Below are 22404 nucleotides of genomic sequence, written 5' to 3' on the forward strand. Positions count from 1 at the left end.
TTAGGTTACAGTTGAATTTTCTGAATGGCTCAGCAAACCATCCAAGCAGCTCTAATCCTTGAAGTATGTACATGCTAGGCTTGCTGTTCTGCGAGGTAGCGTGCATGCAGGCCTCCAAAAGTTTGGTGCAAGATGCTACCTGGATGAAGCAATCTGAGGGAAAAATGGGAGCATACCCAGTGATCGCTCGGTTTGTCTAGTGGGCTCCTCGTGTTTCTGGTCTGTCTTGAGGTCTCCTTTTCCTGTAGGGTGTTTTAGGTTGGGTTGGGGAGTGACAGAGTACGTCCTAAGGTAGACTTAGAGATAAGTGCCTGCTAGCTATGTTTTAAGGTAGATAGCACAGATGTATGAAAGTTACTGTGAATTTTTCCTTCGTTTCTTCTTGGCAGCCTTCATGAAAATACATAAACTATCTCAACAAAAATCTCAGGCATTGTTTTCTTGTTATTTTTCTTATTCAAAGCTACCTTCATCAGGAATAAAATAGCAGATATCAAAAATCTGTTTGTTTTGAAGGCTAAAACCTCTTGTTTTAATAAGGGAAAAAAGCATGATACCACGTGTTCTTCTCAATCGGTAATTAAAATATGAACAACATTACTAATTTTCTATTTTCTGTTTTCCAGGTAATCAACGTATCACCTAAACATTTGTGTCTGAGAAGTGCAATTAAGGTACTGTTATTTCCCATTTAATATTTTCATGCTTTTGGTAAAAGTGGTTTTCAAAATTCACTATCCAGCAATCCATTTAATAACATGTATTCCCAAAATCTCAGTCTACCTCTTTATGGGTTGTTGTTTTCATGTGCCTCTAGATATATTGCTTTTCCTGGAAACTGCTCCATTCTTTTACTTAAATTTCTTATGCTAAGATGTCTGTATAGAGTTACATGATGAGAATAAGGCTTATGTGATGCACTTGTGACTGAAAGTCATGTCCTTTATAAAGATTAACTTAGAAAACGATGTGGGGAAGTGATTGAAAATCTATCCATAGGAAGCTTTCGGAATGATGTCTGCTGCACGCTTCATGGCACTAAGAATTAAATTGTTGATTTGAATCACAAGATGGAAATCAGTTCAGCAACTCTGCTGTACCGCAGGGAAAAGATGGCTTTTTTTGTTGGAAATGCATGTCATGACCTGGGTTCTCTCTCTTCAAGTTATGTTTTCACTTTTAAGTTTTTACCTGGGATTTCAAATAAGGAGTAGCAAATTACAAGAAGGTGGAAATATTTCAGGTTCTTTTTCATTGACGTCTTGCACTGAATTCTGATGGTGGTGTAAACTTCAGTGAACAGATTTTCTTTGCTATGGAAAACACAAAAGAAATATTAACTGCTATCACATTAAGAACCTAATGAACAATACTAGGCAGCTGTTCTAAAATGACATGGTATAATTCTTGTCCATGCATTTCTTTTCTCACTGTTTCCCTTCCACTTCTAAATGCTTCATTATTAGTTTAATATTGTGAATATTACAATACGAAACCATCCTGCATTGCTAAATGACCAGTTGAGTTCTTGAATTTGTTAGAAGGAGATTTTCTCAGACTAACTTAATGTTTATTTTTGCTGAGAAAAGTGGATGTCTCAGACTACGGTAACACAGTGGGCTTAAGCTATCTAGATTTCAAGGAAGCATTCATTCAGTACAGTTCCCAAAGGAAATTATTATTTAAAGTGGAGATGGTGTAGATTAATACAGGAATTATAAGAAGCTGGCTCAGGCAGATAAGGAGCAGGGTAACGAGGGGACTATGGTAAGCTGTAAGGAGAGGTGGCTTACCAGGTTGCAAGAGGCTCATGAGAAGTATTCATAAGGGATAGGTCTTGTGACCAGCTCTCTGGAGTGCTTCCTTTAGTAATGTCGGCACAAAGTCATTGATACAGATTTTTAAGCTTGTGTGATACTGTGGAGGACACAAGTGTTTAATGGATGATTTTTGTTGGCCGTGTGGATTAGTATAACAAAGACAGGATAAAATTTAATAAGTGTGCTGCCATTCTCTCATGGACTATTAACAGGGTTGGTTTTTGTTTGTGTGGTTGGTTGTTGTCATGGTAAACAAGAGATGAAGCCTATTAAAGTTCAACATTTTTTTGGTGGAAGCGTCCTACCACATAGCTGAAGCTTTTGTAATCTGAGCAGTTTCCTTCAAATCCTTCTTACCAAGAAGTCACAATTTAAGCTGAATAACTTAGAAGCTAGGAAATTAAATTCTCTAAATTCCAACCAAAGAAATTCTTGGATTTTAAACTTAAAGTTCCAAAAGTTATGCAGTGAAATTTGAGGCAGCTGCAGGTGGGAATCCTAGCCTTGCATTGGATGTCCAGGTGGGAGGTTGCAGGACTACAAGAAGTAACGGACAAGGAATTGATCTTCACATAAGCCGCCCATCTGCCTCCTCCTGTCCAGAAGTCTCCGATCAGTCCCAAGACCTTGAAAGCAGCCAGTGCACTTTAGGGCAAGGTGAGACCCAGGAGCTGGCTGATGAAGTTGTCCTTTTTTGTGAGAGGGAGGGACATGTTAAGCAGTTGAGAAAGAGGAGAAGGAGGTGCCTACAGGAGAATTTTGGAGCAAACCACTCAGATTAGCAGCCCCAAATACATGGCAAAATCACATCATGCTGCTAAAAGAGAAAAAAAAAAATGAACCCGATAGGAAGCCCTTCCAAGGGCACTATGGCTAAGCTTTACCCTATGGCTAACCCTGTGAGAATTAGTGATTAAAGTCAAAAGGATGAGATACTCTACTTTATTATCATAAAGTTGTACTTCTGTCAGATAAAAGAAAAGCTGCTTAGATGAAAAAACGTGGTCTATAGATAAGAAGCGGAGGTTAGAACTAAATGATGAGTTTTCTGGGTGAGTGGATGATGGTAGGAGGGTCTCAAAAGAATCTCTGTTAAAACATGTAATACTCTGCTGATAAATGAACTGGAGGAGATGACAGTATGCTGATGATGCTTTTATTCAGAGCAGCAAAGATGAGTGCTGACTGTAAAACTGCAGTAGGATTCTGCAAAGCTAAGTGGCAGGGCAAAGCAGTGGCACGTGGCCTTCAGCGTAGGTGGGTGCAGAATGAGAAGGATGACAATCCCACACACAAGGTGATGAGTGCTGAGCTGACCGTTGCCACCAATTGACTTAAAGAAATGTCGGGCATAGATAGAGCTGTAAAGTAAAGATTCTTCTACGAAGATGAAGCCTTTAGATTCAGCAGTTGTAAAAGCAAACAATACTTATTAGCAGGGCCTAATAAAAGTAAAGGCTGTATGTCCTGATGAGGAAGTAAGTGAACTGAAGGTATTTGGCATCAGGTTGGGGAATGGAGAAGCTCTCCTATGGCCCCGCTCTTTCTTTCCCTTGGGGGCTACTGCTTCCATGGCGGCGTGGTTGGGTCCAGTGCACCCTCTTCTTGACTGCTCATCTGTTATGGGGCTTGAAGTGAAAGGATCGGGAGCCACTGCTGGTGGAGCTGCTAAAAACAAACAAACAAACAAAAAACATTGTAAGTGATTTCAGGCTGTGCCCTGAGGAGTGGCCGTCAGAGCAAAGGAGGTAATTGTCCCCTTTACTCTGCCCTTGTGAGGCCCCATCTTGAATATTGTGTATTCAGTGCCCGGGGACCTGTTGGAGCAGGTCCAGAGGAGAGCTACAAAGATGCTCAGAGGGCTGGAGCACCTCACCTATAAAGACAGTTTGAGACAGCTGGGCTTGTTCAGTTTGGAGAAGGGAAGGCTCCAGGGTGACCTCATTGAGGCCTTCCAGTACTTGAAGAGAGCTTACAGGCTGGAGGAGGACTGACTTTTTACACTATCTGATAGAGGTAGGACAAGGATTAATGGCTTTAAACTGAAGGAGGGTAGATTTAGGTTAGAAGTTAGAAAGAAGTTCTTCACTGGGAGGGTGGTGAAGCTCTGAAACTGGTTGCATAGGGATGTTGTCGATGCTCCATCTCTGGAGGCGTTCGGAGCCAGATTGGATGGAATCCTGGGCAGCTTGATCCAGCCCATGGCAAGGAGGTTGAAACTAGATGATCTTTAAGGTCCCCTGTTCTGTGGTAAGAACAAGGAAGAAGGAACGGGCAAATCTTTCCCCTCTTCTGCTGTGCTCGTTCTGTTGCATAGGCTTTTTTTACTTGTCATCAGAAGATGTGGAGTGTAAGATTTGCTTGAAAGGTACCTGCACCTTCTTATGTTTCCAGTGACTAACAATAATCATAAAGATTAGACTGTAGTAATAGGGTATGAAAAACATTCAGTGTTGGACAAAAAAAATCTTCAGGCTTGTACCAGTAGAAACTTATGCTGCTATGTTTTTACTGAGGGAGTTAGCAGTGGAAGATTACTATCAGCAGGCAACACTACAGTCTGTCTACGCCTTCCTATTGCTCCATAAACATCCCTAGATGGAAGAATTCTTCTTGCAGAGAGCTGGGTGCTGGCTTTTGGATGAGGCAATACTCAGGATATGTTCTTGCTCACAATCAGGTGATTTTAGATACATAGGGTCTAAATTATTTGGAAGCATGTACAACATGCATGCTAAAAGTGTGAAAGATTATTCAGTTATTTTAAAGCATCTTAATTCCATAAATAATCCTGGTGGAATCTTGAGTAAAAATGTCAGGTGAAAGAATGAAAAGAAAATTAGAAGAAGGTTAGGAATGTGAGAAGCCCTAGTTATGTGAAATAACATATTTTCATAGACTTGCTTTTCATGAAATATCTAGATAGAAAATATTGCCCTATCCTGTGGCTTGTCATTTCAAATACAGTATCGACGCTTTAGTCAGGACTGAAGAAGTCATGAGGATGTGAATCTAATTAATTAACTGATTAATAATGAAGGGAAGTTCTAATACGGTGAGTCAGTTCTTGGGATTTTGAATAACAACCTCATATAGAAAAATTGTGAGAAGTGGGAGTAGTACAAATATCCTGTCACTGTTAGCTTGAGTACTGTAATAGGACTCTGAAGGACAGATGTTTTGGGAGAGCAGATACCCATTAGAGCACAACTGTGGGGCAGTAGCTTTAAAGGTAGCCAGCACCTGCATGTGGAAACTTCCAGTAAATAAATACATATTGTGGTGAAAGGTAACCAACGTAAATAATGCAGGGAATGCAGAATATGTTGTTCATTGTTCAAACCAGCAAGGAAATGTGCTTCTGCATTGTGAACAATCTAACCGATGGAGCAGCTTTGCGATGAGGTTTGCTAAGAAGGAACTGGAGCCAGCTTCCTGGGAATTTGCAGAAGTAATGTCAGGGCTCCTGTAAGCAGCAAACACTACCATCCGCACAATTATTACATTGAATGTTGCTTTATGCCTCTCATTTACAGTAAGAAGAGCTACTTTGGGGTTGCTTTATCCTAGATGAATCTTTTAACCCTTTAGAAGATAAATGCAGGAGGAAGGTGAGAGAGAGGGGTTGGAGAATTATGTTTGTGTTTATAAATGCATGTGTGAGCTGCTAAAAGATAGGCAGGTGTAGAGAGTCATCCCAGGAGCAGCTTCAGCCATGGGATAGCATTTGCTTTAGGCTTTTGACAGAAACATCCTGCCAACGTATGTTTTCTGCTCCAATAGCAGCATGATGATGATGCAGGACGCGTCAAGCAGCAGGCTGGTGGTTCCTTACTTTCAACCAAAGGAGATGGTTTCTTATCAAAGGTATTTTCACTGAGTAATGCTAGACGAGACAGGTTTCCTTCAAGACCAGCCCTGCAACAGGCTGCTGAGTCTCAGACAGCAGAGAACAGCATCAGTGCTTTGCCGAGACAAGTCACACATGCAGTGGATGTGTGGACACATCTATCCTCCAGTGGAGGAGGATTGGTCTTTTTAAGAAACAAACACCAAAACCCTGGAGAATACTCATGTCAAAGCAACAACTGATAGTTTTGTCTGGGAAAGAAAACAATGCTAGAGTTGATTCAATTCTGCTAATTATGAAATAGAAAACTATAAACTCATTAGTAGAAGCTTAGTGTCAAAACTGCCTGCTGTTCTGCTCTGTGGAGAGAAATAATTTGGCACTTGGACACCAAGGACCAGAAGCCTCCTGTGAGGACTGAAAAGTAAGTGTTATCATCTTCAAATATGATGTCCCAGTTTTTTGAAATGAAATGATTTTTCCCATTTTTTTTTATGTAGTACTTTTTCCTAAAAAAGGTGATTTACAACTGGGTTTCATTGAGACCATAAAGAGTTTCATTATCCCAGTAATGGTCTCCAATCGCGTTGCCTGCAATCTCTTTATCTTTAGAATGGCCAGTTCTCTTGCCTCCATTAGCTGTAAATCGAGTCCTGTAGCTCCTTCCACATGAACTCCTCTTCTCATTCCTGAACTAGCAACATTTCCCATCGGCAGAGCCTGGCATCCTCAGGCTTAATCAGCTTAAGCCCTAACCCAGGAGCACCTTGTGGGTTCAGCACTGCGTGTAATCTGCTTTCCTCGTGGGGGCTCAGTTCCTGAGCCCTGGTGCTCGTCTCCAGCTGCCAAGCTGTGAAGCAGTAACCCTGCAGCAGCGCTGGTGGCCTTTGCAGTCCCAGTGACTGTGCTGTTTCATGGCCGTGTTCTTTCGTTGCTGCCTTGCTCTTTCATTCTTACAGTGTAGGCAGGCAATGATAGCCTTAAGTGTACTTCAACTCTAATCCCTGTTTAACTTGGGGACTTTTTTCACCTCTCCCACTCCGTGCAGTCAAGCTGCCTTTGTAGGACATTCCTTCCTTTATCAAGGACTTTCCCTATTCTATAAACAGTGTTACTGTAGGAAGGCATGAAAATGATTATTGTAAAATCATTACGGTATTTTCATTATCATGAAGATATATATATATACACATAGATGTGTGTGTTAATTTTGAGCTCTCTTATACTATGGGATATTGTGCTGAAATTAGAGAAATTGACTTAGAAATCCCTATTATTAGTGTTTATCAATAAACATTCTGATGGTTTTGATGTGGGAGTGAAGTTGCTGGCAAAAGTGTGTCATAAACCAAAGAACTGATATTAACAGATAAAAAAGCAGGCATTGATTTTCCCCACACTAAAAACCAGTGTGAAATGAAATGTTTAAACACAGCTCGGTTGTGAAATCCTTGTCTGGTGAATTTATCTGATTTGGGTTTTTTTTGCAAGGTTTTTCTATTACTGTGTAAACAATTGTAGTGCAGAATCGAACCGACCTGATTTAAAGGAAAGGCTATACCTTTTTTTTTCTTGCTGTCTGGCTGTTTGACTTGTCTGGGAATCAGTTCTGTCACCCTGTCCGATGCTACTAGGTGCTCTCAAGCCCATCCATGTTCTCTTTTGAGGTAGCAAGGAGCAGAGTATGAGTAGGATGCAACTGTCAAGGTGTTTTGACTGTGCTGTCACAAGATTTCACCATTCCTTAGGGCAAATGTTGCCCTACATAAGCTTGCTTAAGGGCGAGAGTATCCTTGTTTATGACAAAACTGGCTTTGTTCTTACTGAGTTGAGAATATTTTGATTAGTTTTGCAGTAACATCTGGGTCACTACTGTTTCTTCACTCAAAGTAGTTCTTGCACATGTGAATGTGTTCTTGAAGTGCTGTTGTCTTACGGTTGATGTACGCACTTGAATCTGACTCTCCACCTGACCATGGGGCTCGACTTCTTGAGCCATATATCTACCCTATTTCCACAGTCATCTTCTACATTTTCTCCTTTAAAATGTAAAGGATAAAATATTGGTGCATTGCTGCTAGCGTAGCATCACAGTGGGAGCTAGCCAGCCAGCAGCACTAGTAGCTTAAGATCACTGGACATCTCTTTTGAAACAGTTTGTATTCTTACACACGCTATTACAAGTTTGCTGATAGGCCCCGTATTTTACTTATGCATTTCACATTCACGCACGCCAACAGTTATGCTTCAAGCACATGCTTTTGCACATAAATAGGATCATTATTTGAAGGTAATCTGGTTTATAGATATTCTCAGTTAAGTAACTGCAGCTCTAATTTGAATGGTCAGACTGGCACCTCAGCTCACATTAGCATTTCAACCGTACCGCTCCGATTCAGTGCGGATCCTGAGCTATTACAAGACACCTCCAATAACCCAGGTTGTTCCTCCTGATTCTGCTATGCATTTTTTAGGACAGGGAGCCCCAGGTTCTGTGTGATGGTTTCCTGCACTGTAATGTCACCTTTTAGATTGCATCCCTCGGGGAAGTGTAGTTATTCGTGTTTCCAAAAAGAGATGCTAGACAAAGGAAAGGGAGGAAAAGTATGTTTTAAAGGGAATGATGAAGTGGTAGAAAGCAGGTGCCAATAAAGGAATTCCTACATGGAAACTAAAGTCAGACCCAGTGGATTTTGCAGTTTTGACTTCCCAGGAGGGAGCTGGCAGCCGGATCTGTGTGAGACAGCGGCTTCTTCAATCAGTGGGTGCTCCTCCTATGGCTATGCTGTTGTTGGATTATTGAGTCTATTAGAAGTGTATATTTCTGTCTGCACTTTAAATCGATCACTTTTTTTTTTGTTCAATTTAGTCTGAGACCTTGATGTTTCTTTGTTGAATCCTTCAATGATTATTTCCATGGACAGTGAGGAAGTCCTCCCAAACCTGAGTATAATATTTCCGCAATAAGAGTCAGTAACACAGTGACCTTTCTGTCCCAAGGTGAGTGCCTGCTTAAGAACTGTTCAGCTGCCTGCCTTCATGCAGATTGACATTTGCAAGGTTGATAAGTTGGGTTATTTGGATGTAAATCAACATGGAAGGAAAAACAACCTCAACCGTTATGATAGCGTAGTCCACTTTTCCTCTAGCTGCTAGATAATGTATCACATAAATTCACCATCAATGCATAATTTAAATGATGGCTACTACTATGTACCAGCACAGAGGTGTGAAAAAGGAGACAGTTAAAATACCGAAAGATTTGATATATTTCACAAGGAAGAGAAAAAAATGCCAATCATTGGGTTTGCTGGTTATGCTTTAAAGCATCTTTGCAACCAGCTGTCTGTCCTGATAAGTCAGTATCATATATAGGGATTAGAAACAGGCCTTTGAGTATGAGTCATCATGAATTCTAATCAAGATGTGCTAGCATCTGATAGACATTTTTTTTTCTTTATTAGCACTGCCCTTTGAAGAACCTACATCTCTTCCTACGCTTTGCTGATAACCACAGGGGTCAGCACTTCCCTCCCACCAGCCATAGCAGCAAGCACCCTGCCTGTGCTCCCTGCTTTTAGTGTGGCCTAAGCGTCTTTCAAATCTGTAGAAATTTATTCTTGACATAACCAGGATCACTGGCATGCACTGATCCTGGCTTCAGCTTAGCGGTAGTTTTAACCTGAGAAGGAGCCTGCTGAGGATCTGAAGAAGTTTGCAGGGAGGTCTGTATCCTTTTATCACACGGAGGCGTAGCAGTAACCCTGGAATAAAGTTGGAGAGTCTTGTATAAGATTGAGTTGAGGAGAGGAACACGAGATCATGATCTTCGTTGCACACTAAAGCTTCCCCAGGGTTTGAATGGATCTGTCATTTGTTTTGAGACGCTCAACAGTGCTAGCATAGGCTCTGCTTCTGTAAATATCAGTGCTTCAGAGCAGCACTTAAACCTTTTGGAGCCTTCAGCAGCAAGGCATACAAATGCCCTTAGGAAAATGACAAAGCTGGCTTGGATTCAGCTCACAAGGTTCATGTGTTATGACAGTGAACAATCTCATACTCTCCTATTCTTCATCTTTCTGCTAGCAGAAGTCCTTTTTGGAGATGTGCTCCTTTTAGAGAAGGCTGCGGGGAGACCTCATTGTGGCCTTCCAATACTTGAAGGAAGTGTATAAACAGGAGGGGGAACAGTTGTTTATGAGTGTGGGTAGTGACAGGACAAGGGGGAATGGTTTTAAACCGAGACAGGGAAGGTTTAGGTTGGATATGAGGAGGAAGTTTTTCACCCAGAGGGTGGTGACACACTGGAACAGGTTGCCCAAGGAGGCTGTGGATGCCCCATCCCTGGAGGCATTCCAGGCCAGGCTGGATGTGGCTCTGGGCAGCCTGATCTGCTGGTTGGTGACCCTGCACATAGCAGAGGGGTTGGAACTCGATGGTCATTGTGGTCTTTTTCAACCCAGGCCATTCTTTGATTCTGTGATATATGTGGACATATTGTTAAAGCCTCCATTGCTTTTCTAGGCAAATTAAAAGCTTTATTTAGAGGCTTCCTAGCTTATCCTGTGCTTCTGACTCTCAGGGACCAGTGACTAATTCAGCATGGGTGTTTTACTAAATGTGACTGCTTATAACGTCATACTGACTTTGTAAGACCTACTTCTTCCGAATTATTTACAGTCACTGCAAACATGGTCATCACAACCAAAGTTGGGATCCACTGACCTAACAATCTTTTAATTTTAACATGGTTAGACCTCAGAAAATATATTCCTGGTGTCCTGCTGTTACATAGTTCTGAGCATATATAGCCCTATCTGAACTAGAAGTTGTTCCAGGTCAAGCTAAAGCTCAGACAGAGCAAGCCATTTCTCCTGCATCCCAGAAAACCTTCAATGTGGTATTTCTGGAATACTATGTATGGAAAGATAGGAGTGCTAGCCTTCATCTTTCCTGGCCATGCACATTGATGCTTTAACAAGGTAGTTCTGATATTAAGTTAGATATCCGTGCTCGGCCCATGACTACATGTTTGAGAATACAGCCTTTGATTGTCTCTTGCAGTGCCATCATTCATATGAGGTGTTGCTACCTGTCCATCTGCATGAGTTAGCAGTAATGGCGTGGCATACAACACAGAAACTTCTTGTGGATAATTCCTTTGTGCACAGACTCAGCTTCCTTCTGCATGATTTCTTCTCAGACACTTTCAGATCCTCCTTGGGACCTCGCTCACGTTGCTTGCTGTAGCACGACGGTACGTGGTCTGGCCTTTGTCCTCCCTAACCAGGCTATGACAAGGCCATTTTGTGTGCCATTCATAGGCAGGTGTGGAGGAAACCATACCCCAAATTAATTCCAGAGGTAGCCCTGAACTTTTACCAGGTCTGAGCCTTACCTTACTTGCCCTTATCTTAAAACTGTTACTAAGAATGGAAAAGAAGCAACTTAGTGCATTTGCTAAATAGGTGATAGGTTCTCCTGGAACATTCCCACACTTGTATAAATCCAGGCTGTCCCCCTGTCCCATCACTGGAACATTTTATTAAGTGTCTAGGAAAAGAGCCTATACACATACATATTAATCATTGGCAAGTCTCTATCCTAAATATCAGGGCACAGCCAACGCTGTCTCCTTCATTCTCCACGACCTGCGAGTCAGCAGAGTGAAACAGCCCACTGCCTTTTATTAGCTGCAATGCACTGGGCATGACAGCTAAATCAAATGCCGAGTTTGGGAGAGCAGTAATTCAACTCTTGATTGAGTAATGTACCAAATGTGTCATTCCTGTCCTCCAGAGAAACGTGACCTCGTCAGAGAACCTGTCTTGCTGAGCCTTAAAATGAAAGGTGTTTCCGTGGAGGTCACTGCTTGTCCAGGGGTTTGAACCCTCACCACCACCTCTCTCTGTTTCCAGAGTCTTCAGCAATATGGCTTAGGAACTGGAGAGAAAATGAGCTTCCATGTCCATGCTAGTCCCACAGCCTCACATGCATGCACAGTTACTTTCCTGATGAGCTGCCTTCACAGCAAAGAGAGAAAACTGGTTTTAAAGTTCTTTTATCACTGATAGTTTGGGTAGGTTTGGATTTTTTTTTTTTGCCTTTTTATTTTTAAGTGAGAAAATTAGTCTTGAAGAAATCTAATTTACTTGAATTCTTCTCTGTGGCTTTAAGAGTTGCCCTAAGCATTTCTGCTTCATCATGACCAGCCCCTGCTGGTGAAACCTCCCTCCTTTTCACAGGGAAATGCTGTGGATGAAGAGTTACCGTCTCCTCCTGTGCTATGCTTTGAAAGGAAGCGTTGTTCACAGTTGCATTGAGATTAGAGGAAGGTAACCACGAGGACTGGCTTCAGGTACTGAACTGATATGGGCTGCAATGAAATCTCCCTTACTTGTAGGTTTGATGTGTAAGCTGCATCAAACCACCTGTAGTTGTTGCTCCCTTCTGCATACAAGTACTTCTGCTCTACTGATGTACTACTTTGTTAGCAGAAACTGTCAGACTTGGAACTGTGTTGCCTTTGAATTTTAAACTCAGATCAGCCTTTAATGATCAGGTTATGGCATCAGGCTTCCTAATGACAGCAGTTTCAAAAGTTTGTCTTGGATATGTTCCAAACAACAGCCAGAGGTGAATTAGGAGGTGCAGAGCTCAGGTGTGTAGAAGATATCATCAGGAACTGCCTTGTTCTGATGAGTATTTCCACAGACTGACTGATTTATTTATTTACTCTCTTATTTTACAAAAAAATAAAAAAATAAAAAAAATGGGGAAAGAAAAAAAAAATATATATATATGTATATATGTATATATATTGCCTGCAGCCAGGTGTGCGATGGAGCTGGTTTTGCTTCTTCATCAGCGGAAAATCAAGGAAGCAGAATACAACCTTATGAACTTAAAAGCTGTTTTATGGGTCATGCTCTCTTGGAATTACATTGCTGGTTTGTAACACACAAAGGCAAGGCTGCAAATGGCTGGAGCTGAGGGCAGCTCGCAAAGCAGGTTGCCCTGCCTTGAATAGGAAACTGCTTAATTCAACATTTCACCCAACATGTTTCTCCGTCCTTTTTTCAAACAAAGATGAAGAACAATTTAGAGGATATCTTCTGTGCTTCTGGTAGCCCTACAGGAAGGCTCTGCTGTGATCTATAGCTCTGGTTTTAGGACAAACCACAGTGCTGTTGGAACAGAATTGTGGAACTGTTCTACAAGAAGTGCAGCGTTTAGGTTTCTTGCACATTTGGGATGAAGAAAGGTCAAGTCGTGACTTGTCAGGTGTAGGGGAGCTGTTAGGTGATGGCTTGAACTGGTGATTGAGCACCTGGTGAAGGAGCTGGCCCAGGGAGAACGGGCAGATTGTTTGCAGCTGTGCTCCACCAGAAGGGGTAGACCCAGAGTGGAGCCTGCCAAGGCTCATATGAGGGCTGACCACTAAACTGAGAGCATCTCTTGGGTCTGAGCTGCTTGCTGACAAGGAGTTCTGCATGGTCAGAGAGCCCCGTCACCAGTTGGGTGAGTTCAGCTCTTTTTTCTGTGTGTGACTGTTTGCTTTTCTGTGAATGCTTTGTCTGGTATTGCCAACAACTTGTCAGAAGCGACTTTGCTTTTTCATCAGCAGCAAATGAAGAAAGCAGAATACAACCTCATGTACTTAAAAGCTGTCTTATGGGTCATATTTTCTTGGAATTACATTGCTGGTTACTAACATATTTCTGGGGCTATTGTTGTAACCTCTTTGCTGCCATCTTGCCTTTTTGCTGTGTTCTTCTTTGTCTTTTCCTTGTTTGCTGTTGTCTGCAGCAGGAGACAGATAGGGCTAGGGGCTTTGGGTGCTGGCCTTTGTAAGGGAAAAGCATTAAAATATAATCCACTTCCTATTCCAATATTATTTCAGTTTCCTTTAAATCAAGGTATATTGTATGTATTGAGTGGGATCTATGTAACAGATCTGCATTAATCATAACTGCACTACAAGTGCGGTGTGTGTGAACTGCTCTCTTTTGTACACGCGGCTGTGAACTTCTTCAGGTGTGTTGAAGAGGTGAGGTGCTATGGTTCAGTAGCTTGTGGTAGTAATGGTGATAAGAGGATAGTTGGATGAGGTGATCTTGTAGGTCTCTTCCAATCTTGTGTTTCTATGAAAGGCCCAATAAAAACCCCATTCTGACGTTCTGTGGTGTGTTTGGTCACCTTTTCCCTCTTAGTACAGGCAGGATGTGGTAAGGTGCCAATATCTTATTCAGCTGTTGTGGCAAGGCTGTGCTTTCTTTCACTTGGCCTGTTTGCTTTGAGTGGACCTTGTGCTTTTTCTGAGAGGCCTGAAAGCCAATGTATGGTCAAGCTGTGTGCGCAGGTGGGTCTGTAGGAGCTGCAGCTGCTGGAGGGGCAGGGGCAGCTCAGCTTTGCAGGCTGCTCTAACGAGGGGGGGGGGGAAAGCTGAATATGACTAATGAGGAGGGGAAAAAGCGGAGTGTAAATAGGGACTAAAATCAAGTTATTGAGAAATAATCTCGGCTTGAGAAGATGAAGTGGTTGTTCTGCTTACCTGCATTACAGAAATGTTGCAGATTACATCTGGAGTGGTACTGCAGCTTTATGCTGGGTTGTGGGCAGGCTGGGTTTTTGGGTAGCTCTGACAGGTAAAGCCATCTCTGTTTGCTTAACTTTTTCTTAGAGGGTTGGCTGTCTTCAGGTGAACTTGTTTTTTTAATCTGCTATTCGTAATACTTTCCTATGGAAAATTATTTGTCTTCATAACACATTTTAATGAATGTGGTGATGGTTATTCCTGCAGTCTTTACTCACAAGCTGTGTTTCTCAAATCTCTTAATGCTCCTTATGGGATTGGATATGGTTGGACAGTTTTACCCCTGCCCACGTAGGTGTTGTGTCTGGGACTGGCCACGTGATCTCCCAGAAGCACCATTTGTGAGCAGGGCCTGAAGTTCTGCCTGTGTTTGCTGTGTGATGCTCCTCCTTGACTTGGATATTTCATTGCAGCATACGGTTATGGTCTTCTATACCTTCCCAGCATTTCTGCTCGGTACTGAGCAGCCCTGTCCCTGTGTCATGCATGGTGCATTACTCCTTATTATGTGGAGGGCTTGATGCTCATCTGTCTCACAGCTGTCTGGTGGGCAGAGTATGTAGAAATAAGAAATCTGGGTGGAAAGGAGTATTAGAGCTCCTAGGAGCTCCTTGTCAGCGCTGTCAGCTTCCTCAAGGCACTGGGTCATTCTGGGTACTGCTTATTGGGGGGAGGAATCTGTGTCTGGCACCAGGGAATATAACCCTGGGTTGAGCCCAGAGTCAGGCAGTGATCCTTTACCTTGCTGTTCTGGCATCACTGTGGTTGTCTTGCAAAAATCATCTGAATGGACAGCAAGAGAAGAGGTTGGTTTGTTTGTTTTTTTTCAAGCTGTATGCCCTCAGGGAAAGGAATGGCCTTGAAGAGCTGGCAATTTCTCTGATAGGAGATAATTAATCAGGAGGCAGTGAACCTGTGTTTATCATGGGTGCCCAACCAGCCCTGGGTGCAGAGAGGCAGCATCCTATGGGATGGCTGAGAGACAGGCAGGTGCTGGTGCCTGCTGAGCAGGTGGAGGGGATTTGGATAAGCTGCAAGAGGCTGGCAGCATGCTGCTAAGAGAGATGAGATGGTGTTGGTGCTTTGTCCTTGTACTGATGGTAGGGGTTCCCACCCAATAGTAGGTGCAGGCAATTCTTGAATACATGTGGATAAATGGATAGATTATGAAGAGCTGCCTCTGAGAAACAACAGTTACCAGATGGAGAGCTTGTGGGATGAAATAAGCAACCAGTCCAATAAAGGACCTCTGGTGATCATTGTCTACCACAGGCTGCCCTGTCAAGGAGAGCTTGTTGGTGAGACCTTGCTTGAGCTATGGGAGCCATCATGCTCACAGGCTCTCATCCCAATGGGTGATTTCAACCACCCAGACATCTGCTGAGAAAACAAAATAGTGAGCTGAAGGCAATCCAGGAGACTCTTCAATTGAATTGAACATAATTTCCTGGTCCAGGTATTGGACAGACCAGAAACAGCTGAGATGGGGCCCCTTGCACAAGAAGGATGTGGAGGTGTAGCTCTCCTCAGGACCTGCTCAAACAAAGATGCTCTGAGAGGTGGAGCACCTCTTGTGAAGGAAAGCTTGAGGAAGCTGGGCTTCTTGAGCTAGGAGAAGAGAAGGCTCTGGGGAAATCTTATTGTGGCCTTTTGGTAGTTAGAGTTTATCAGGAAGGAGACTGTTTACTTGTCCTAATAGTGATAGGACAAGACTGAATGGTTTAAAACTAAAAGAGGGGAGATTCAGGTTAGATACTAGGAGTGAATTCTTGACTCAGATGGTGGTGCATCCCAAGCACAGGCTGCCCAGAGAAGCTGTGGATGGGGATGTGGATGGATCTCTGGGGGCATTCCAAGCCAGGTTGGATGGGGTGCTGGGCAGCCTAGTCTAATGGTTGGCAACCAGCCTGTGGCAGGGGGTTGGAACTAGATGACCCCGAAGGTCTCTTCCAATGTAAGCCGTGAAATGATGCAGGGATTATAATTTCAGTTGTAAATCATAGCATGTGAAGACAGAAGTTCATTTTGCTGTGATGAAACTTCTACGACGTTAATGCTGATGGTGGAGAGGGTATGTGAAGCCTTACCTGTTCCCTTTCAGTTAACTCACTTCTCAGTTTTTATTTACTTTTTTTAAAGACCACAGTGACTATGCTTCACTAGGAGCTTCTCGGGGGAATTTGCTACTGAGAGACAGAGAACACAGTTGGCATGGTTTCAAACTTTTTGGACTAAATGTTTCCATTTGCTAATGACTTACCACCTTATTATGCTAGCAGTAGATTCACAGGGCCCTTCTGATTTAGCAGTGGCCAATGTAGCCAAATTGTTTTCTGCTGCAATGCAGCTTTCTTGCTATTGTTTCGTTTGTTTTTCCCTAATTTTCTGCGTAACCAAATGTGCAAGAAATTTGAGGTAAAAGACCATGAAATAGAGCAAATCTCTCTGAATCCAGCCTGCTGCTGCTGTTCTCTGCAAGGAGTTGTGGAGCTGCAGCAGGAAGGAGGCCTGAGAGAGGGCAGAGTAGATACAAGAAAGCAGGATCTTGAGCTTCGGGCATCAAAGCAAACAACTCCAGGAGTACCAAGTGTGTTACCAACAGCCACAACCACCAAGCTGTGCGAAAGATAATGATCAGGATGAGTTTTATTCCTGTGGTTACAGTCTGAAAAGTGCTGCCTTAAGATTCTAAAGGATCAAGGTTTTGCACTAGAAAAGCCTCACCTGTGGTATGTTTCATTTTCCTGGCTGGTGGGACAGGGATCCTCACTTCTGTGTTCAGCTTGGGTCCTTCAGCAGCTAGTTTCTGCACCATGAGATAGATGATGTGCATAGTCTGAATGTCTGGGAGGGACAATGCAGAGAAAGCCAAGCCAGTGACCTCCCAGTGCTGGTGGTTCAGTTTGTTGTAAGCTGAAATTTGTGTGCAAAACTGCATCTTTGAAACATAACCTGTTAAATTTGCTCATTCGGTTCGAGTGAAAATCTGCTTTGTTATTGCTGGAATGCAGCACAGTGTTTGGATCACTCCCAGAGGAGCAAGCTGTAAGCAGATATAGAAGCTGGATCCTGTAAAGAAATGTAGTTTGGGCACAATTATGTCGTTATTTTCCAGTGCAGGAGAGAGGGAGTCATGTCCGCCGCCTGCGTGGCATTCTGTGATTTGCTTTTGGAGGTGCTCTAATTCTGTGTACCTGGGTGGTGTGTTCAGCATGAGGAAGCCTGTGTGCCTGGGGAGGGAGTGAATGGCTTGCACTCAAGCAAAAGATTTCTGTAAGCAAGGGTGTTAATGAGCTTACAGAGCAGTAGAGGTATTCTTAATTGTGCCTTCTAGGCAGCCCTCTTGTCCATTTGGCACCTGCAGACGTGCTGCTGCTGTGGGGAAGGTGAAGCCCGGCATCTCTCCGTGGTACCCAGACCAAGATGTGGTCTTCCATCTCAGAAGCAGTGCAGCCACTCGTATCAAGAACACAACCTCTGTGTGATTTAGATTACATCTGAGATGTACTGGGTAATGAGAGAGACTGATTGGCATTCATTAGCTGGGACAGCACCAGCCTTCCTGCTTAAATGGGGGATTCAGCCTCTCATCCCTCTTGATTCTTTGTGGTTGGCAGGGGAGAATCTCGCAAGCCATTCAGACTTGGATTTAATCTTTTTGAAGAGTACTTACGGCCAACTGAGAAATCAGTGTAAAGCTGCTTAGTAAAATAGAAACAGCCTTCTGAATGGAGGATCTGGTGAGAAATGCCATGTAACCTTTTCTTTAGCTTTAAAGAACACAAACTCTGATTCCAGAAGATCCTGAACTAGCAGCACTTCCATCCTCAGGAATAACAGAGTATACTCCCTGAGTATATGTACCATTGGTAGACACAGCTGGAGGCATCCGTGCTTGCTGTTGGGGATTGAGCCTGCCCAGGGCTGCCTTGACCCAAAGCTACTGCTATGAGGCCTTGACACACATCTGTTTCTTTCCTCCCTTTCTGATATAACTTTCTTTGAATCACAGTAGGTTCTTTCTTAACTTATGTATTTGCTTCTGTTTTCTCCCTTCACTTCTGACTACTTCTTGCTTTTGTGCACTGCCTTACCTGTTTTCTTCTATGGAGAGAAGTCTGGAGGTGGAGTGCTGTCACCAAGAGAGGCTTTCTCCGAGAGAAAAGGGAGTTCTTCCAGGCTCCATCAGCCGTGCTGCCTCCCATCACAGTGATGTTGGACTGATGTGGTTAGAGTTTGGCAGGCTCTAGGGAAGCATTAGTGAAGATTGTCGTTGAGGATGTATCCCTAAGTACTTGATTTTTAGAAGTTGTCCAGTATATACCCATTTTATTCAGTTAGAATTGAAGTAACTTCTGGCTGTAGGATTGCTTAATATTTTTTCACCTTTTATTCAATTAAGCAGACACTTAGCTTTGTGCCTGATGATGTTTTTTCCAGGTGTTTATAACAGGATTTGCATGTATCCATCTGCTTGTGTGAATGTGCGCAGGTTTGTGGGCTCTAGGAGAAAACTGCCATGTAGTGGGCTTTGTTACTAGTTGAGTCAAATCTGTTTTGCTTTTTGGCTTTGTTGCAAGTGTTGGAAGATTAGGAAGTTCACATGGCAGCCCAGAATGCTCTTCTCACTACCATGGCAGTCTGTCCCTGCATAGACCTTCTCTTTCACTGTCTGTTCCATTTCAGTCAGCTCATGATGTGTCTGAATTCTCAGTTGGATCTTAGTAAATGTACAAATATTTGTGATAAAACAGCTGGTGCTATTGTTCAGCTTTGACTCTTAAAAAGCTATGGAAGAAACAAACGGACCTTATGAAGTTGGTACAGTCTGGGGTGCAGAGTTGCTCAGGTAGAAGACAGATGGCTTCTTGGGAAGTTCCCTGTTGCCCCCCTGTGCGCCTTAGTCTTGCTGTCAGGATGGAGCAGCTAGGGATTCATGTTAGCAAAATTACTTAGTTGCTTTCTGTGAAATGAGCAAGAATAACGTCTTCGCAATTTTTCATCCCTGCAGGACATCTCTCTGTGACAGCACAGCAAACTTTGATGGAGTATGAAGAGGGCTCAGAAGTTCACGTAAGTCTGTCTTACAAATGGAAATGTGTTTTTTTTGTCCTTTAGGGAGCATAGACGAGTCAAGATGGAGTGATTGCACATAGCTGACTGCACTTTGTGGTACCTTTGGGGATGTTTGGAGGGGCTTCGGATACTGTGGGGATGGGGCCTGCTTTCCCGCCACCCCAGTGAAGGTAGGCCAGGAGGCCTGCAAGGTTCGTGGGTGCCCTCAGGGCCCTAACATCAAGTGATCAAGTGTTAACACACATTTTGTTGAGCTCTTGGCCCTTAATGTTTTTATATGCATTTAACACATCTGTTCTCCATTCCAAAAATAAGCAGAATATTAAGGCTTGGTGAGGACAGCTCTGCCTGTGGTAATTGCATAGCTGATTTCGGATGTGTAAAGCCATGCTAAGTTACTAAAGCATAGCTGAAATGGTATAATAGTAGGCTGGTGCTGTATTGATTGCCATTCTTACTGTTCAAGATAAGGCCGTTCAAGATCTACAGCCCCTACCTTATTGTTTTAGTCTGATGTACCCAACCTGAGTTAATTTTAGATGTTTCTATTGGTAATAGGTTCATTGTTTAAGCTATAGTGAAATGAATAATGAAGCTTTTAGCAGTACACCTTAATCTGTGTCCAGTGCATGCACAAAAATCAATGGAAAATGGAAAAAATTGAATTATCTGAGACTACCTTCTGTTGTGGTTCCTGGTTTGTTTTGACATGATCCTGAATGTTGATATCGTACTGTGGTAGACTGACTAAGGAAGTCAGCTTGACTTTGTTTTATTTTGGCTTAGTGTGGCTATTTGTAGGAGTTAAAATGCTTTGTTTGTGAGCACAATGGACGTAAGATGGCCTGCTGCGTGTTTTAGTGAAGGTCCGAGGAAGTGATTCAGCTTGAAAAAGAATGTAGATGGCTGGAGCGGTGCTGTGAAGTCTGTCAGTGCAAACTGCAACAGGGCATAGCATTGGGGGCTGGTGAAATTCTGTTGGATTAATCCATAAATCCCTATAATTACCTGGAAGGCTTTCAATAGGAGGGAATAATTAGAGGAGATTCCAATTTCTAAAATTGTACTTAATGTTCCTGGCTATTTCTGGTACTTTATTTTCTTTTATTCGCTGCCCTCTAGAGGTCTTGAAAATGAAATTAGAAGAGAAAACAAGGCTGCAGCAGAGACTCTGTGGCTGGTGCTGCTATGCAATGGTTTGTGTGATTCTTTAAGGTAATTGCATAGATGCTCCTAGAGCTAAATGAAGTTTCCCACCTTCACTAGGAAGGGGAAAAAAATATTTACCACGGGAGAAATTCTGGTTTTAATATAGTGACTGGCAGTACCAGTTTTCACATGTATAAAAGCAGTTATGTGGTGTTTCAGGTGCCTGCTTTATTAGAGCAGTGAGATGGCTTAAAGTTACCCGTGCATCATAGGTTTCTCCACTTCAATCTTGCTAATTTTTGTTCATTAAAAGCAACTTTTGGGGGAGAGATATTTGAGCTCTCTTCTGTCTGCTTTCAGGAATTACTTGTCTTCATAGCTTGGTTACTGCCTTCAAGGATCCTTTGGGAAGGGCAGGTGGGTAGCAGTGTGATGTGACCAAGCAAGCCTCACTTCTTGAAGAAACTTAACTGAAAATAGAAATGCTATCTCTAAAATACATGAGGGTTTCAATGCAAGATTTACTGCATGCATCAGTGCTTGGTAGAGCATAAGAAATGAATATAAATGTGTATTTAACTCTTTCACCCTTGGTTCACTGGAAGCTGCCTGGGCATTGCTTGGCACAAGTGCTTGCAGTCCTATTTCTTAGCACATAAAGGAAATGCTAGTGCTTCTTGGCTTCCTGTTTTATGGAGGAAAGCTGCTTTCTTCTCCCTGCATGAGGTGAGGGTGGATAGTGATAGGAGGAGGGGGAATGGTTTAAAACTGAGACAGGGGAGGTTTAGGTTGGATATGAGGAGGAAGTTTTTCACCCAGAGGGTGGTGACACACTGGAACAGGTTGCCCAACGAGGCTGTGGATGCCCCATCCCTGGAGGCATTCCAGGCCAGGCTGGATGTGGCTCTGGGCAGCCTGGTCTGCTGGTTGGTGACCCTGCACATGGCAGGGGGTTGAGACCAGATGGTCATTGTGGTCCTTTTCAACCCAGGTCATTCAATGATTCTATGTGCTTTCGTGAGGTGGTTTTAGTGCACTGTGTTTCACCTCAGGGTGAAGCAAGTGGCAGTTGCTCGGAGTAACCCTTACCCTGGCTCAAGGAGTAAGATCTAAGGAGAGCACAGCCCTGCTGTGGCACTGGGGCTTGCTTGCAGCATGAACAACCAGCAAGGATGCCAGAGAGGAGTTATTAGCATGGACTGAGTGAACTTGAGGTTGAAACGGTGCTGAGCACCTGCTGTCTGCCTAGCCGGCTCAGGAGGTTTCATGCAGACTAGATCTAACCTTGTCCCTGTACGTGGCTAGGCATGGAAGGCTGCCATCTCCCAGTTTTTGAAGCTGACTGCCTAGCAGACCTGTTGTTGTGCTCCCAGGGCTCACTGCAGTGCACAGCCTTGTGCTATATATGGGGATGGTGGCGGTGGTCCCCTCAGAAGCACTCAGCTAGCCAGAACTGCCACCCTCCTGTGGAGGCATCCTTGATTCATCAGTATCTCTGTGTCATAAATGAATTATGGATCTCTGATGCTCTAATTATATAGCCACTGTAGATTTATATATGATACTGATCTTCATGATTTGTCTCTCCATAACATCCTTAAATTTATTTTCCCTGTTCAAGATTCAGTTATGGGTAGTTTTATAGACTCAGAATTCAACTCAAGTTCAGATTTCAATCTCTGCACTGGGCAAGTCTTCCCCAGTGTGAATTTATTCCTAAATTTTAATCCCAAATGGAAAGTTATCTTATCAGTTATTGCCAGTGTAGAGTCGCACAAGTAAAGCCAAGGAGATAACTGGGTTGGCTTTATTCATCAGTGCTTGCTGCTCACGTGGGCACCCAGAATCAGCATTGTTGTTTTTTCTTTTCAAACGTAGTTTTGGTAGCTGAACATGGGAAATCAATGTACGTA

General features: G+C 43.1%; 1 protein-coding gene across 5 annotated transcripts in view; it reads left to right on the top strand.

The window, feature by feature from the left end:
* Positions 1–22404, top strand: part of PCDH15 (protocadherin related 15) — a 990968-nt gene that overhangs the window by 589028 nt on the left and 379536 nt on the right. For all 5 annotated transcript variants that reach the window (XM_046942815.1, XM_046942814.1, XM_046942813.1 and 2 more), the window contains 2 exons: positions 627–674; positions 19278–19339. The gene's annotated coding sequence lies outside the window, so the exon portion shown is untranslated. The remainder of the gene's footprint in view (positions 1–626; positions 675–19277; positions 19340–22404) is intronic.

Source organism: Gallus gallus, chromosome 6, assembly GCF_016699485.2.
Source record: "Gallus gallus isolate bGalGal1 chromosome 6, bGalGal1.mat.broiler.GRCg7b, whole genome shotgun sequence".
Classification (NCBI taxonomy): Eukaryota; Metazoa; Chordata; class Aves; order Galliformes; family Phasianidae; genus Gallus; species Gallus gallus.